Consider the following 15818-nt stretch of genomic DNA (forward strand, 5'->3'; position numbering starts at 1 on the left):
TAGTCATTTATTGAGTGAAACAGATAAAAATTCCTCATAGATTGTCTAGCAAACGTGTTTTCTTCATTTAAAAGCTTAAATTTCACAAATGATGTTATCTATACCTAACCTTGACTATCCCATTACTTGTGGGAAAATGCAATAGTCTATACTTTGCATTCTCTTTCTCATTAATAAAAGGTGCTCTAGAATTTGGGAATGTTGCATGAGCACCTATGACTATTATGCCTAGAACTAGTGCAGTGATTGTTGGGATATCTCAAGGTGTATGCCTCAGGCACACCTTATGTTTCTATGTGTGAGTGCTAGAGGCACAGTTAGGTGCCCACAAGCACAGTTAGGTGGTGGAGAGCCACATAGGATGATTGAGAGAATCTAGGAGTAGATTGAGGAGATGATTGTGGAGCTCTGAAGTCATCAGTGATGTCAGTGAGCTTGTATGAGGTGCCTACTTAAGGACCTCACTCTTCTTCATTCCATAAGCAAGTATTCTGAGTTTGTGTCCACTCTACTCTTTCCTTTCAGTGTTCCAACATGGTATCAGAGCCCTTTGATCCCCCTTGAGCCCATCTCTGCCACATCATCATCTTCATCTTCATCTTCTTCTTCACCATCTCTCCCTCTTCTTCCCCAAACTTGCTTAAGCCTGTTCTCCTCAGGTTCTCAACCATTTCCCACGCCCTTCCAGCTGGAGATCCACCTTGTTGGGGCGAATTTCTGGTTGCAAGGAATTGAAGTATCTCCACCTCTGCTGGTCGCCATTGTACGATTTTCGTCGATTTCTCTTCCTGCGTTTTCTTTGCGTCTGCTCCTTCTTTCTCTAATTCCTTTCAGGGGAAGCTTTTCCATATCTTGGGCTACCTTGTGCTGAAATCTGAGCAGCAATGGCTACATATTGAAGGAGAAAATAGAGAAAAACCAGTCGACTTTGTTGAAGGAAGAGAAGGCGACCTGACGCGTTTTTGCGCCTCTTCTTCCCAGAGGATCTACTGTGGTATACCAGCTTTCTTTTGCCTTAGAAAGCCCCCTTTCTTTTGCTTTGAAGAGTGAGCTATAAGCCCTCCAAGTTCAGCTCTCTAGTTTTGACAGTTTTAACAAGCTTTTGAAGATGATGCTACATAAAATGCTACTCTAGCGCATTTCTGGTCTTTTTAAGTTTTCAATAACTTCAGTACAAGTGTTGCTTCAATTTTTCTTTGACTTGCTAGACCTAGTTTTGATTGGAAAGTGTTTATTTCACCCACTTCTATGAAGCATGTAAGAAGAAGCATCATTGTTTGAAATCTGGTCACTATTCTGTGCTACATCAAGTGCTCATATTTTGGAAGCCTTTCAGTTATTGTTTTTGCCTTGTAAGAGAGAAAGACACTGCCCAATATCTGGGTTAGACCCTCTCATGGCTACCCTATTGAATCTAGAGAAGTTCAATGGAAAGGGCTTCCACACATGGCAGATGAAGGTGAAATTTGCATTGATGAGGGAGAACTTATGGGGACTTGTCAACCTACCGCTACTTCTACGGCCTCCAATGCTGGAGAATCCTCAACTCCGACACGACCGGCAAGGGATCCAGCTAGAGAAGAAAAAGCATACGGTATCATTGCTCTTGCTTTAGGAGATGATTATGTTCACCATATCTCCGACTTGGAGTCTCCTTCGGAAGCTTGGCAGAAGCTTGACATGATTTTTGGTGCTAGCTCTCATATCTCTAAACTATCACTTAAGGGAGGTAGCAAGCTAAGGGTGTCCACTTTTTGTTCACTCCCCAATCGTAAGGAGGTGGAAAAACAAGCTTTTTAGCACACAAAAATGCAAATCTCACCTACTTCCCTATGGATCTAGTCTTTGAAGTCTTCTGACACAACATCACACTTGCTATTGTGCACACAATCGTATAGTCTGATCGAAAATTCGATGCACACACAAAAAATTTCTTTGTGTCACACGGCATGGTTCCAAGGTGGTCACACGTTTGTCACGAACAAAGAGTGTCATATAAAATTCTAAATTTCTCACTCATTTTAGATTAAATGCTATTGAAACTTTGTAAGTGGTCTCTTTGCATTATGTAGAGCTTAACTTGATTTATTGGTAATTTTTTGAATGATTTATCTAATTATAAATAATTATTTATAATAAATAAAGTCATAAAATACATGCATTTTAGTAGCACACCACATTTTTTTAGTATTTTGAATAATTAAGCAAATCCAATTCGGTGGAAGGTTAGTAGGCACATAAGGGTGTGTGGTTGAATCATCAAATCCCAAATCCAACGGTTAGATTTAGGAAGATTGAAGTTAAATTTTTACTTTTACTCCTCAGAGGATCAACAAAGAATATTAAAAATAAATCTAGTAATTCTCAAACATAACCAAACATTTCAAAAATGTCAATATTTTTAGTCCTCTACATGATGAATAAGAGGAAAAAATTTTGGTTAAATTTGAGTAAGGGAAACGTACGATATGGCCTCCAACAGTTAAATCTCCCTTTTGTGGGGGAAAAAGGGCCACCCAAGCCTAATACCAAGACAAGGTAGGCTTGGTGAGGTAGGCTAGGAGCATCACCGATCCTAGTGGCAAGCCTTTGGAGTCTGCATGCTGCCCATGTGGAAGGCTGAGTCATCAAAACCATGCCACGTTGTTAGACCACGTGCTGCCATCTCATCAAGCAGATGTGACATCACTCCTTGCCATGTCACCTTACATTGCCACACGTGCTGCCACATGTGCCACCTCATCATTCCACATCATCAGCCATGTGATCACACAATGCCACCTTGGCATACCTTCTCTCCTGGCCACGTCACCAATCCTCCACCTCAATTTGCCATGTCATCTACCACCTCATGAATGCCAACTCATCATGCCACATCATGCCCAGTACCACATCATGACCATGCAGGAAGAGACTATATTACCACATCATGACCATGCATGGTGCCACATCAGCCAGATGTATACACACATGACGATGTGCGATGCATACAATACCTCGATCGAGGTATATATGATGGGTGAGGCATACAATACCTCGTTCGAGGTATGTGACCGAGGACACATAGAGATACCTCGATCGAGGTTCATACATACATGCATGCGCAATGCACTAAATACCTCGATCGAGGTATAAGGTCTGATCGCGGCTCTGGGCATAGCAGACCTCTCCACCAAAACTAAGCCAATTAGTATCAATCTTAGCACCTTTCCACCAATAATAATGAAGAGCAATCTAAGAGCAATCTAGTGGATGAGTTGAGGCTCTCTATAAGACACCACGTTTTGGTTCATTTCACCCATTCTTAGCCATTCTTGCCTCCTCATCACTTTGTCACACCTTCCATCCTACTTTCATTGAGAATGGGTTCTCAAAGCCGTAGAGCTAGTAGACGTGAAAGATGTAGGAACCCCCCCCCAAATCTCATTGACGAGGAGCGCAAGCGGAAGGCTCGTGAGCGCAAGAGATCCTCTAGAGCTCGAGCTCGCGCTACCACCACTGATCCACCTCCAGCTCTACCTCTACATCCCACCTCCACCCCCACCCCCACCTCCATTGTCCCCCCATGCTCATCTGCTCCCCTACCTCTAGCCTCCACCCTTCCCCTAGCCACCTACATTTTGGCCTCCACCTCTACCTCTTCCCCCTCCACCCTCCCCCCTCCCCCTCCCCCTCCCCCTCCCCCCGCTCCACTTGGCGCCTCCCTTCCCCCGTCCACCCTACCATCTCCCATTGATCCCGTTGCCCCACCTTGCAGCAGCAGTGTTGCTTCACGACGTGACTTGTCGAAGTCCACTATCTGTCGTCGTACTAGCAAGATTGTGCAGTCTTTTTTTTGTGACCTCACGCCAGCTTCGCAGTCTTCTCTTCTTACGTCCCTGATTGATCACCCTGACTTGGTAGAGTGTAGGAGGCTTGCTGGTCTTGGTGCACGTAGAGATAGGGTTGTATCTAGCGAGGTCCTTAGTAGTGTTCGACGTTCCTATGCTTCTATTAAGCATAGGAACTCCAGTGATGCCTTGGCAGCACGTCGTGCTATTGTGGCTGCCATTAGTAGACCTCATATGATAGGCCATGTGCGTACCGCTTCACGTCTTCTTCAGATTGCACCGCGCACATTGCGAGCAGGCATCATTAGGAGGCAGAGTCTAGAGGATAGTGAGACTGATGCTCTTTGGGCTTCGAGTGGTCGTGCACCTCGCAGCGATCGATTGTTGGATGATTCCACTAGGTCCTTCATACAACAGTTTTGGGAGGAGCATTGCAGAGCATCCCCGGTGTTCAAGAAGGCATTGCGGAAGAGGGTGTCACGCGGTGTGTACATTGAGCATGGTGCATGTTTTTTGGAGTGTACCCAGACTGAGTTGTACACTCAGTTTGTAGAGGCGCACCCGGAGTTCAAGATTGGGCAGAGGTCATTTGAGCGATGCAGGCCATGGTTTGTGTGATGCTCTCAGGAGCGTGACACATGCTGTTGTCGCTACCATGTGGATTTTGGATTGATGTATGATGTATTCCGTTCCCTTGATGGTCATAGGGGAGTGGTTCCTACTAGCCCTCGCGACTTCATTCATTCCATATTGTGTACACGAGATGGTGATGCTTTATTCCACTCCCTTGATTTTGTGGAAGGCACGTGTACTTTGTGTGGTGACTTTGCCAGAGTGCCACGAGTTGCACTAGATACTTGTGATGTGCAGATGGTTCGTTGGCAGCAGTATGAGTACTGTACCTTGACATTAGATGGTGGTGCACAGTCGAGGAGGTTGCAGCTTGTGGGGAAGGAGACACCACGTGTTGTATTCATTGACTGTTTTCGAGGGAAGCTGTACCGCTACATACGCCACTCGCACACTGCGAAATGGGAGGATCGTCAGTTTCGTGCATGTTTGAGGACATTTCCTATAGGGGTGGTTGTCTCAGTGGTGGACTTTACGGAGAATTACACCTTTGCACCACAGCATGAGATCCAATCGGAGTATTATTTCTCCGAACAGGTGACGTGTGATTGAGTATTGATTTTTTCCCCGCCTCATTATATTGAATTATTTCAATAGTCATATTTTTTTTTCAATGCCATATTGCAGGTTGCTATATTTGTGCACATTAGCTATCGTCATGCACAGGCTCATGTGGATGGCATTGATAGCACCATGGACTCACGCATCATTGTGCGAGAGTATCACTTCTACATTAGTGATGATCGATCGCATGATGCCCATTTTGTGCAGCATTGCTTCACTTTGCATGATAGTTTCTTGAGGGATCATGGTGTCACATGGCAGCGGCGCTGGATCTGGTCAGACGGTTGCGGTGGTCAGTTCAAATCCGCTAGACAGTTTTATTGGTTCTGCAGATGGCACCGTGAGACAGGCATTCCGATCACATGGAGCTACTTCGAGACAGGGCACGGTAAGGGAGAGCACGATGGTGCAGGTGCTTGCATGAAGCGTGCTTTGCGTCGATACCAGTTGCGTCACAATGCCGATCGCTTCAAGGATGCACATGATGTGGTGCGGTGGTGCAGCCAGCACTTATCCACTAGTGCTACGTCCTCATTTCAGTCGCGTGACGATAGGGTGGTGAGTCGGTATTTTTGGTGCGTGGACATTGGGAGTCTTGATCGGTCGAGGCCTTTTGATTGTCGTTCTGTGCCTGGCACTCTTGATTTCCATTCCATCAGGAGCGTAGGTGAGTCTCACCCCGCGATCTTTTCTCGACGGTTTGCATGTTTTTGCTCTGCATGCATTGATGATGATTGGGGAGGGTGCTCCATGATACCATGGGCCGATCCATGGGTACGGCGAGTGCTTTCTCCCTTCCAGCCTTGGGAGGAGATACATGATGATCAGGATGCGGGATTCAGTTCCTCTAGAGATTATGACCAGCTTATAGATATTTTGCGTATTGGTGATATCTTTGCGGTTATTGCTTCGGAGGGCAATGAGGAGGGTGTGGATTATTACTTGTTGCGATGCTCTATGCTGAAGAGTGTGCTGAATGAGGATACAGTGGATGGGCATGGGATGCACTTCAATGCTCATAGCATGATCGTCGGTGGCCACTATTTTCAGCAGATACAGAGGCGTGGTCGCTATATTGAGTTCCAGGAGTACATGGCGGATCGGGAGGCATACATGTATTCTCATCTTGTTGTTGGGATCAAGATTACTTTGAGTCGTGTTCGCACTCGCAAGGCGACGTCCACTCCACGATGGCGCCTTGCAGTGGCGGATCACGAGAGCATACTTGCAACTATTGGCATGAGAGCTGATCCTGAGGAGTAGCACATTACATATCATATTTTTTGGGATCATTAGTTGATCAGATTGATTTTTATTGGGTATCACTAGTTGATTACACTTTTTTGTATTCGATATGTATAGGCTCACTGTGTGACCGTACCATTGTAATTTTCATGGACTCATATTTTGTATTTCACTATGATGGCTGTATACACGTTCATACACATCATTGTATTAGATTCTATTTTTAACATGATGTCCGATGTCTTCTCAATGGGATTTGTTGTGTTTGTAATACAAAAAATTGTTTATTAGTAGTAATGTTGTAATTTGTTTTGTGCATTAGGATATTTTAAAAACGTGAAACGCGCGTGTGGACTTATCTGTTGGGAATGAAACTTCGCACGACTCTTAGGCTACCCTAGACATACATCCACGCAAGATTTGGTCTCCAACTTATTTGGTATGCGCCACGTGGAAGGTATAATGCGTACATTTTTACAATCCCTACTAGCACGACTACGTGTGAGAAATGGCGCACGTACTAACCAAATATGCATGTGGACTAATCTGTTGGAGATTAAACTTTGCACGGCTCTTAGGTTACCGTAGACGTACATCCACGCAAGATTTGGTGCCCAACTGATTTGGTATGCGCCACGCGGAAGGTACAATGCGTACATTTTTACAATCCCTACTAGCACGACTACGTATGAGCTATGGCGCATGTACTAACGAAATACGCGTGTGGACTTATCTGTTGGAAATGAAACTTCGCACGACTCTTAGGCTACCGTAGACGTACATCCACGCAAGATTTGGTGCCGAACTGATTTGGTATGCGCCACATGGAAGGACAGTTGCGTACATTTTTACAATCCCTACTAGCACTCGTGACTACGTATGAAAAATGGCGCACGTACTAATGAAATACGCACGTGGACTTATCTGTTGGGGACGAAACTTCACACGCCTCTTAGGCTACCCTAGATGTACATCCACGCAAGATTTGGTCTCCAACTGATTTGGTATGCGCCACGTGGAAGGACAAATGCATACATTTTACAATTTCTACTAGCACGACTAAACCCTAAACCCTAAACCCTGGACCCTAAATCCTAAACCCTATTGGGCACGAAACTTCACACGCCTCTTAGGCTACCCTAGACGTACATCCACGCAAGATTTGGTCTCTAACTGATTTGGTATGCGCCACGTGGAAGGACAAATGCATACATTTTTACAATTTCTACTAGCACGACTAAACCCTAAACCCTGGACCCTAAATCCTAAACCCTGTTGGGCACGAAACTTCACACGCCTCTTAGGCTACCCTAGACGTACATCGACGCAAGATTTGGTCTCCAACTGATTTGGTTTGCGCCACGTAGAAGCAATCCCTACTAGCACGGCTAAACCCTAAACCCTAAACCCTAAACCCTGGACCCTAAATCCTAAACCCTGTTGGAAACGAAACTTCACACGCCTCTTAGGCTACCCTAGACATACATCCACGCAAGATTTGGTCTCCAACTGATTTGGTTTGCGCCACGTAGAAGCAATCCCTACTAGCACGGCTAAACCCTAAACCCTAAACCCTAAACCCTGGACCCTAAATCCTAAACCCTGTTGGGGACGAAACTTCACACGCCTCTTAGGCTATCCTAGATGTACATCCACGCAAGATTTGGTCTCCAACTGATTTGGTTTGCGCCACGTAGAAGCAATCCCTACTAGCACGACTAAACCCTAAACCCTAAACCCTAAACCCTGGACCCTAAATCCTAAACCCTGTTGGGGACGAAACTTCACACACCTCTTAGGCTACCCTAGATGTACATCCACGCAAGATTTGGTCTCCAACTGATTTGGTTTGCACCACGTAGAAGCAATCCCTACTAGCACGACTAAACCCTAAACCCTGGACCCTAAATCCTAAACCCTGTTGGGGACGAAACTTCACACGCCTCTTAGGCTACCCTAGACGTACATCCACGCAAGATTTGGTCTCCAACTGATTTGGTTTGTGCGACGTAGAAGCAATCCCTACTAGCACGACTACACGTTAGCGTACCACCAAAGTCAAAAGAAAATAGTAAAATTAAATTGTGGCCTAACATGTCACACCTTCCTTGTACTCCCATACATGAGTAGAGTTTAAAAGGGAGAAGTGGGATTGTTAATATGTGTATATTTTTTTGGTGCATAGCCACAACAACCCTTTCTTTTTACATAAACCAAATACCAACACTTTTCCTTATACCAACTGCCAATCCTTTCTCTTGTACATAAACCACTAAATGCAAAAGAAAATAGTGAAATAAAATGGTGGGCTAGCATGCCACACCTTCCTTGTATTCCCGTATACATGCATTAATTGCCAATTGTGTTGATTTCTCTTCTTTATGTTCATTATCTTTTATACATGCATAATAATTACATTGGTGCATTGGCAAATGTCATATTAAGGAAATTGAAATAGTCCTTAGAAACTTGGAAGGCATATGCGATTGTGATTTGGAAGGCACATGTGATTATGGTTCGAATATGACAAATAATTAGGTCTTGTTTTCTTTGATCACCAATTAGCACAAGTATTGTTAACAATAAGAGACAAATTAAACACTGAGTCATAATAAATAACAGCAAAATCATGTAAAGGACAAGTCTAACTACATTTTTGAAAAAAATCCCCAAAAAATTTATATTTTTTAAAAATTGTAGGGACAAAATATACGCTTCATGTCAATAATATTAAAAAACTAGAATTGTGAAAAAAGAATGCATAAAATATTACTTATATTTTATTGCAGAACCTAAAAATGTCTAGTATTACCATTTGCAAAAAGTATTCTCTCCTTTAATTTAAAAAACATGACAAATTGCAAAGGAGAAGAAACTGCTTCATTCAACTAAGAGAGTTGCTAGAGCTTTTTCTTTGAAATACCAATCGTTTTCTATGCAAGTGCCCATATCAAATCCATATAAAAGAATTTCTACACCCTACAAACTAAGCATGTCCACACATTGGTGATTTCTCGAATTTTTTCCTTTTGTCATGTTGTTTAAGTATCTCTAGATCACACATTCCCTCAAGTTCATTGGTGTTGAAAGAATTTTTTATCAATTGATTTACACATAGGTAACAACATTGCCCTCGGAGTCATGGATAAGTTTTGTACCAATATACATTTCTAGAATACTTTTTGTAAATAGCATAAATTGAAAGTTGGTAAAATTGATGCTACTTTAATATCTAATTTCATTTGATGAAACAATTTTAAATTGGGCTATGGCATTGTCTAAAAAAAGTAATTTTCTTTTTATACAAATTAGTTTATCAAATGGTTGAATTTCAACATATTTTGATATTAAGATCGGAAGGCTAGATTTGGAAGCATGAATATGACAATAGTTGTCTTTTTGAAAAATTGATGAAAATTTGGATTTTGAAACACACTTTATTGACAAACATGAATAGAATAAAATTTTTGTTTAAAAAATGAAAAACTTTTATCAGCAAAATAAAATTTTCATCCAAAAAAAGTTGAATTTTGATATGTTTAATGTTTAATGTTTGCAATTAATGTTTAATGTTTACAATTACTTCACATGGCATTCTTTTTTAAATACCTTATGTATTAAACAAACTATAAACTGAGATAAACTGAGATAAACAAAGTGTGAAGAACATCATGAAAGTACGAAAATGCTCATACATCATAAAAGTGGGAACAATATCATGAAAGTACCAAAATGAATCTGTACATCATCATCATCATGTTGCAAAAGTGCATCCCTATAAAAGAAACGTGTGAAGCCTAAACAATCAATCTGAATCTGAATCTGATAACTCTACATATGATCCTCTAGTGGAACGCTGACGTGGCTCCTGTATGACTCGCTGCCCAACCGTCCGCTGTGTGCCCTCAGGCAATGCCGGCTCAGATGGGCCACCCTCATCACCTGCATGAGATGGGCCAGCCTCATCCTGATGAAGAGGAGGACATGCTGCACGTGCCACTGCTGCCATCTCTGCCTCCCTCGCCTCCTCTATGTACGCGCGTCTCAGCTCCCATAGCCGTGCATCTGCGAATAATCGTGCCTCAAATCCAGCGCGAGTAATCGTCTCTACATGTGAAAGACACTGGGCCCCGCCCTAGCTGCTGCTCCACCCACTGCTGCAATGATGTCTGTAGCTCTGCCTCTCGCTCAATCCGGCGTGCCTCCTCTGCTCGTGCCTCGTCACCTGGCATGAAATCACCGTACGAAAAGCGTCGTGGAATGCATGATGCAACCACCGATGTATCTGCACCCTCCTGCATCAGCAATGCTCTCTGTGCCTCCTCCCTGTAGTGCTCTGTCAAGACTACACGGGCGAATGGATCAACAGCCTGACGATGACCAGGATATAGATCATCCATGCCCAGTCCTCTGTATGTCACCACATCAATGTCGGCAAAGCATACAGGGCACACTGAACGTGCCACCATGTGGCGGGTCATGCAGTGGAGATGTGCGATGTGGCCGCACCCTAGTCCAAACCACCCTACGGTGTCAAAGTCCTCGTGGCAGAGGACACAAGTGGCAGTAGGAAGCCTCGCTACGACTGCTGCATCTATGAGTGTCCTAGTCGGCACATCTACAGGAGGAGCAGGGTATAGGGCCACACTGGGGTCGATCCTATGGCGCGACGGATCATGACTAATATGCCTCAACTGCAAAATATAGTGCTCTGCACGATGGTATGCTATGCGTGTCCGAATCCTCTGCTCCTCCAAATCTGTCTGCAACAGTCGTACGCGAGACTCCATCTCCTGACGCAATAGATGTGCCTGCAATGCAAACATGTCGCGTACATGGTGAGAATTAACCAAAAAACTTCAGTTCAAAACACGCTACAAAAAAATAAACTAACATAATCAAAATAACTAACCTCGTCCCTAGACTCAGCCAACACAGCCTCCAACTCTGCAATCCGTATGTCTCGAGCCTCCAGCTCGTGCTGAGGCGCCGTAGATGTGGGAGGTGGTGTAGATGTGGGATGCTCCATCGATGATCGAGGTGGGGGAGGTGGAATCACAATAGATCTCGATAAGGCCGAGACCATGTGCTGCAAGGATGATGCCACTGAATGAACATCCCCCCTAATATGTCCTCCCACCGCTCGCAATGCCGGTGCAGGGATGGTGTGCAACTCTGGTCCCTCGCGTCGACGTCGAACACCTACAATCTGACGCTCCTGACGCCCCATCCTACCACGTCCCGCTCCTGATCCTGGACGGGTACTGAGGTAGTCCACCCGATGACCAAGGACAAACTCAGCGTAAAGCTGCATGGCAAACGACCTGGCTATCTGGCGGTTGTGAGGCAACTGACCACCATTCACAGCAAGATATCTCGGATAAATGTGTGATGCTATGATGGGGTGCCTACACCGTAAAATATGCAAGGGGAGCCCTGATTGTGGTCGCTGGCCCTCGGTGTGACCATCCCAAAACATGTCGTCCAAGGCCTCCCTGTGATGTGACTCCCGCTCAAACAACTGTCGAATCGCTCTCCAATCCAAGCCACCACCAGTGATCTCCGCCTCGGCCTGTGCCTGAAAGCTATCCACAACGTCCTCAACTGTCTCCAATCGACTCAGAGCCTCAATAACTGAATCCAGGCTCGCAACCAAGTGAGGGGGTGCCCTAGCATCCTGCAGTGCCCTCATCTCAGCTCTCAGCATCTCTATCTGCATACGAATAGTGGTGCTAGAACCTGTGCACTGGCTGGCGCATGCACAAAAAAAACACATGGAAATTAATATTCTATTTGGGTAATGAAAATAATATTCTATTCAATATGACTTATAATCTATTTATGTAATGAAAACTATTTGTACGTACTCCTTGATGAGGTAGATCCTATGCACCTACCGGTAGATGGGCCAAATGTGTGGCTCAATATTAATCAATATTATTAATAATTCTTAATTTTGATTAGAATTTTTTCACTCTAGTCGTTGCATTTTAAAACTTAGATGTCTCAAATATTTTCTCCTTATATGTTTCCCTTTTTTCACTTTTTATCCAATATGAAACTTTTCCACATGTGGTGTAAGGACCACATTGTCCACTAATGGCCCCTATACTAAGGACAGATAGTGGAGAGGTTTGGTTAATAAGACCTTCTTTGAATGCTTTACTGCCTTGGGTTTGCAATAGATATGGAGGAGATAGAAGGATACCTAATACATTACTTTGAACGATACACAAGCAAGGCGCATCTAGTATTTCTCGGACTACACATTAAAAAAGAGAGCGGGTTCACACTACAGACCTTTTAAAGCGAGAACTTTGAGAAAATAATTAAGCCTTTTCAATATTATCTATTTTGGTTGGGCAATCCAACTCAACTAGTGGCCATTCCTATAGATCATCACTTGGTTCAAGACATTTTGTATAAGACTCACTCGACTTCTAGTTGTAAAAATAGTTTTGGAATGAGATCATCCACATACGTAGCAACAACAAAGGGCACAAGATCCCTAGAAGAGGATTCAAAAACTTTGAAAATTAAATTCTTGGATGTCCCTATGCAATGGGAAGGGTTGCATACGATAACTAATGTTAATTTTGGTTGAGCTCAAGTAATAAGCGTCACCGTTGCCTATGGTTGGACTAGCAAGAAAGAGACCATCCTTGCTTACAATGAAACTAGCATATAATTCCTTGAGCATGTGGTTGACATTCCATGTGTGACATAGTTTCAATGAGGGAAAGGAGATATGTAGCATCCGCACTATTTTGGTTATGAGGTGGTTCACGTGATTATTGATACAAAGTCTTTTTGGGAAAACATCTTAGTCATTTGTAAAAGACAAGATAAATGTTGTTAACATTAGTCATAGGTTTCCCTACGGTGCAAAAAGGGATGTATGTGTGCCACATGGCGAGCTGCCATGTAGCAAACAACATGGAATGGGATGCTTCAAATGTCGACTCTTGAAGGTTATGGAGTTCTCTCTCTCTTAAGTCTCTTATCTATGATCATTAAGGGATGATTAGGAGAGATTCAGTCATTAACAGGCTCTATTTGAACTTACGTCTATCGTTGATCAAAACACTTGCATATATTAGCATGAATGTGGAATGAATATAGATCCACTAGAGTCCCATGTGCAATGAATGTTAGGTATTCTAGTTAAACTTTCAGTTTCTCTATGGCGTATTTCTTTCTTCTTATACATATAAGAGAAGTAGATGAATTATGGAACTAGACAACAAACATGATCAAAGTGCTAGATCTAAAGCATGCCATAGTGATAGCATAAGAATCTCAAACAGTTTATAGGCACAGACCGTAATATTCGAGTTCTTGAAGACCCATCCAAATATTCTCAATCTTGTAATATTCTTTTTTCAGTTATGCTAGAGTCTATGCATAACTTAGAAGAATTAGACATTTGCAAACTATTCCATGTCTTCTTAAGGTCTAAGCCACTATTTCATGTCTTCTTAAGGGATATTGAAGATTTGGACTAAGCCACTATCTAGGCATTTCCAAGCTATAGCCTTATCATGCATGCTTAGTCTAATCAATCTATTGACTAATAGGGGACATATGCCTTCAACATATTTCCTAGTAGAATCGATCCTTACTAATTGCCAACAAATAGTTAAAGGATGATTTATCATTAGTAATTTCCCAATATATTAGGGATGATTACCCAAGCTTAAACCTAGTTTCCTTCTAAAGAACTTGCTTTAAGAAACATTAAAATTTAAGAAAAATTCTCGTAATTCATAAATTTAAGAAAAACATTAAAATGCATTTTATAATTTTTCTTATAAACTAAAATTTTAAATTACGTTTTTTAAAATTAAAATTTTCACATTTTAAATTATAAATGTCGTAATTTAAAAATTAAAAAAATAATTTACAAATACATTTCAAATTTATAAATATTTTATAATTAATAATATGAACGTTTTTTTATTTATTAAAAATAGCTCCATTTAAATTTTTTTTTTAATTTTCACATTTTAAATAAAAAATCCCGTAATTCATAAATTTCAGAAAAACATTAAAATGCATTTTATAATATTTCTTTTAAACTAAAATTTAATCAAATTCTACATAAAAAAAAACCCTACCTGGACTCTCCCGCTCCTGCTCCGTCCATCTCCGTCGATGTCCGTTCGTGGCTCTCCGTCGCTCGTGCTTTTCCGTCGAAGTCCGGCAAATCCGAAATCGGTGGATGAGGCAGAGCTCGATCGAGGTATGCGGAATGAGGGGGGTCGCTCTCCTTTTATAAGAAAAATTAGGGTTTAGCTACCTCGATCGAGGTATTCTTGACATGCCCATACATCTCGGCACATATACCTCGATCGAGGTATTGGCATGCCGCGATACCTCGATCGAGGTATTCTTGACATAATCATACATCTCGTTGGCATGCCACGATACCTCGATCGAGGTATTCTTGACATGCCCATACATCTCTGTACATCTACCTCGATCGAGGTATTGCCATGCCACGATACCTCGATCGAGGTATTGTGAAATGCCCATACATCTCGGTACATCCACGTCGATGGAGGTTTTGACATGCCACGATACCTCGATCGTGGTGTGTTGGCAGAAGCGGGATGCCAAGTCATGTTTCCAGCATACCTCGATCGAGGTATGTCATCCGCCCTGTTGGCTGCTTTGTCGGATGGCACGTACCTCGATCGAGGTATTTGGACATGCCACCTGACCTCGATCGAGGTTGAGCTGGATTGCCACAATACCTCGAACGAGGTAGATGTGGCATGTATAGCTGGCTTGCCAGCAAGCCTCGATCGAGGTAGAGGCTCGGTCCGGTGAAAAAGCTACGTACCTCGATCGAGGTATTGGCTAGGCTCGGTTGTGCTCGTGTGTGATTTTCATTGGAGCTTATACCTCGATCGAGGTATTGGATACCGAAGCAAAACCTTTGTATTTTCACTCGAGCGGGTGTCACACTCACCCGAAAGTGGTCCGGAAGTGGACACCCTTAGCTTGCTACCTCCCTTAAAATCTCTTTCTTTGAATTGAAGATGACTAGTGGTACTACTTTAGCAGCTCATGTCAACTATATGCGGAGTCTTATGACTCAATTAGCTTCTATCAACTCTCCTGTTTCTCCAGATGATGCTATGGCAGTGTTACTTAAGAGCATGCCTGAAGATTATGATCACATAGTTACCACTTTGAAAAATCTTCCTAATCCTAATCTTGAAGGTATTATCTCTGCTCTCCAAGAAGAAGAAAGGCATATGGAGCTCAGGAAAGGCAATGACACTAGGACAGGCAATGACACTATTTATGCTGTAAAATTCCAGAAGGGCAAGTATACCCCTTGCAATCACTGTGGAAAGACAAATCACCTTTCAAAGGACTGCTTCAAAATTAATCCATGCAAGCACTGTGGCAAGAACAACCATAATGAGAAGTTTTGCAGAAACAAAGCAAAGACAGAAAATGCACTTACAATTCATGAGCCTCCACAAGATGAGGCATCCTTTGAAGATTATGCATTTTAAACTCATCTCTATGTATGCT

Source organism: Dipteris shenzhenensis, chromosome 32, assembly GCF_047967505.1.
Source record: "Dipteris shenzhenensis isolate YYH24624 ecotype China chromosome 32, Dip_SZ_1.0, whole genome shotgun sequence".
NCBI classification, from domain to species: Eukaryota; Viridiplantae; Streptophyta; class Polypodiopsida; order Gleicheniales; family Dipteridaceae; genus Dipteris; species Dipteris shenzhenensis.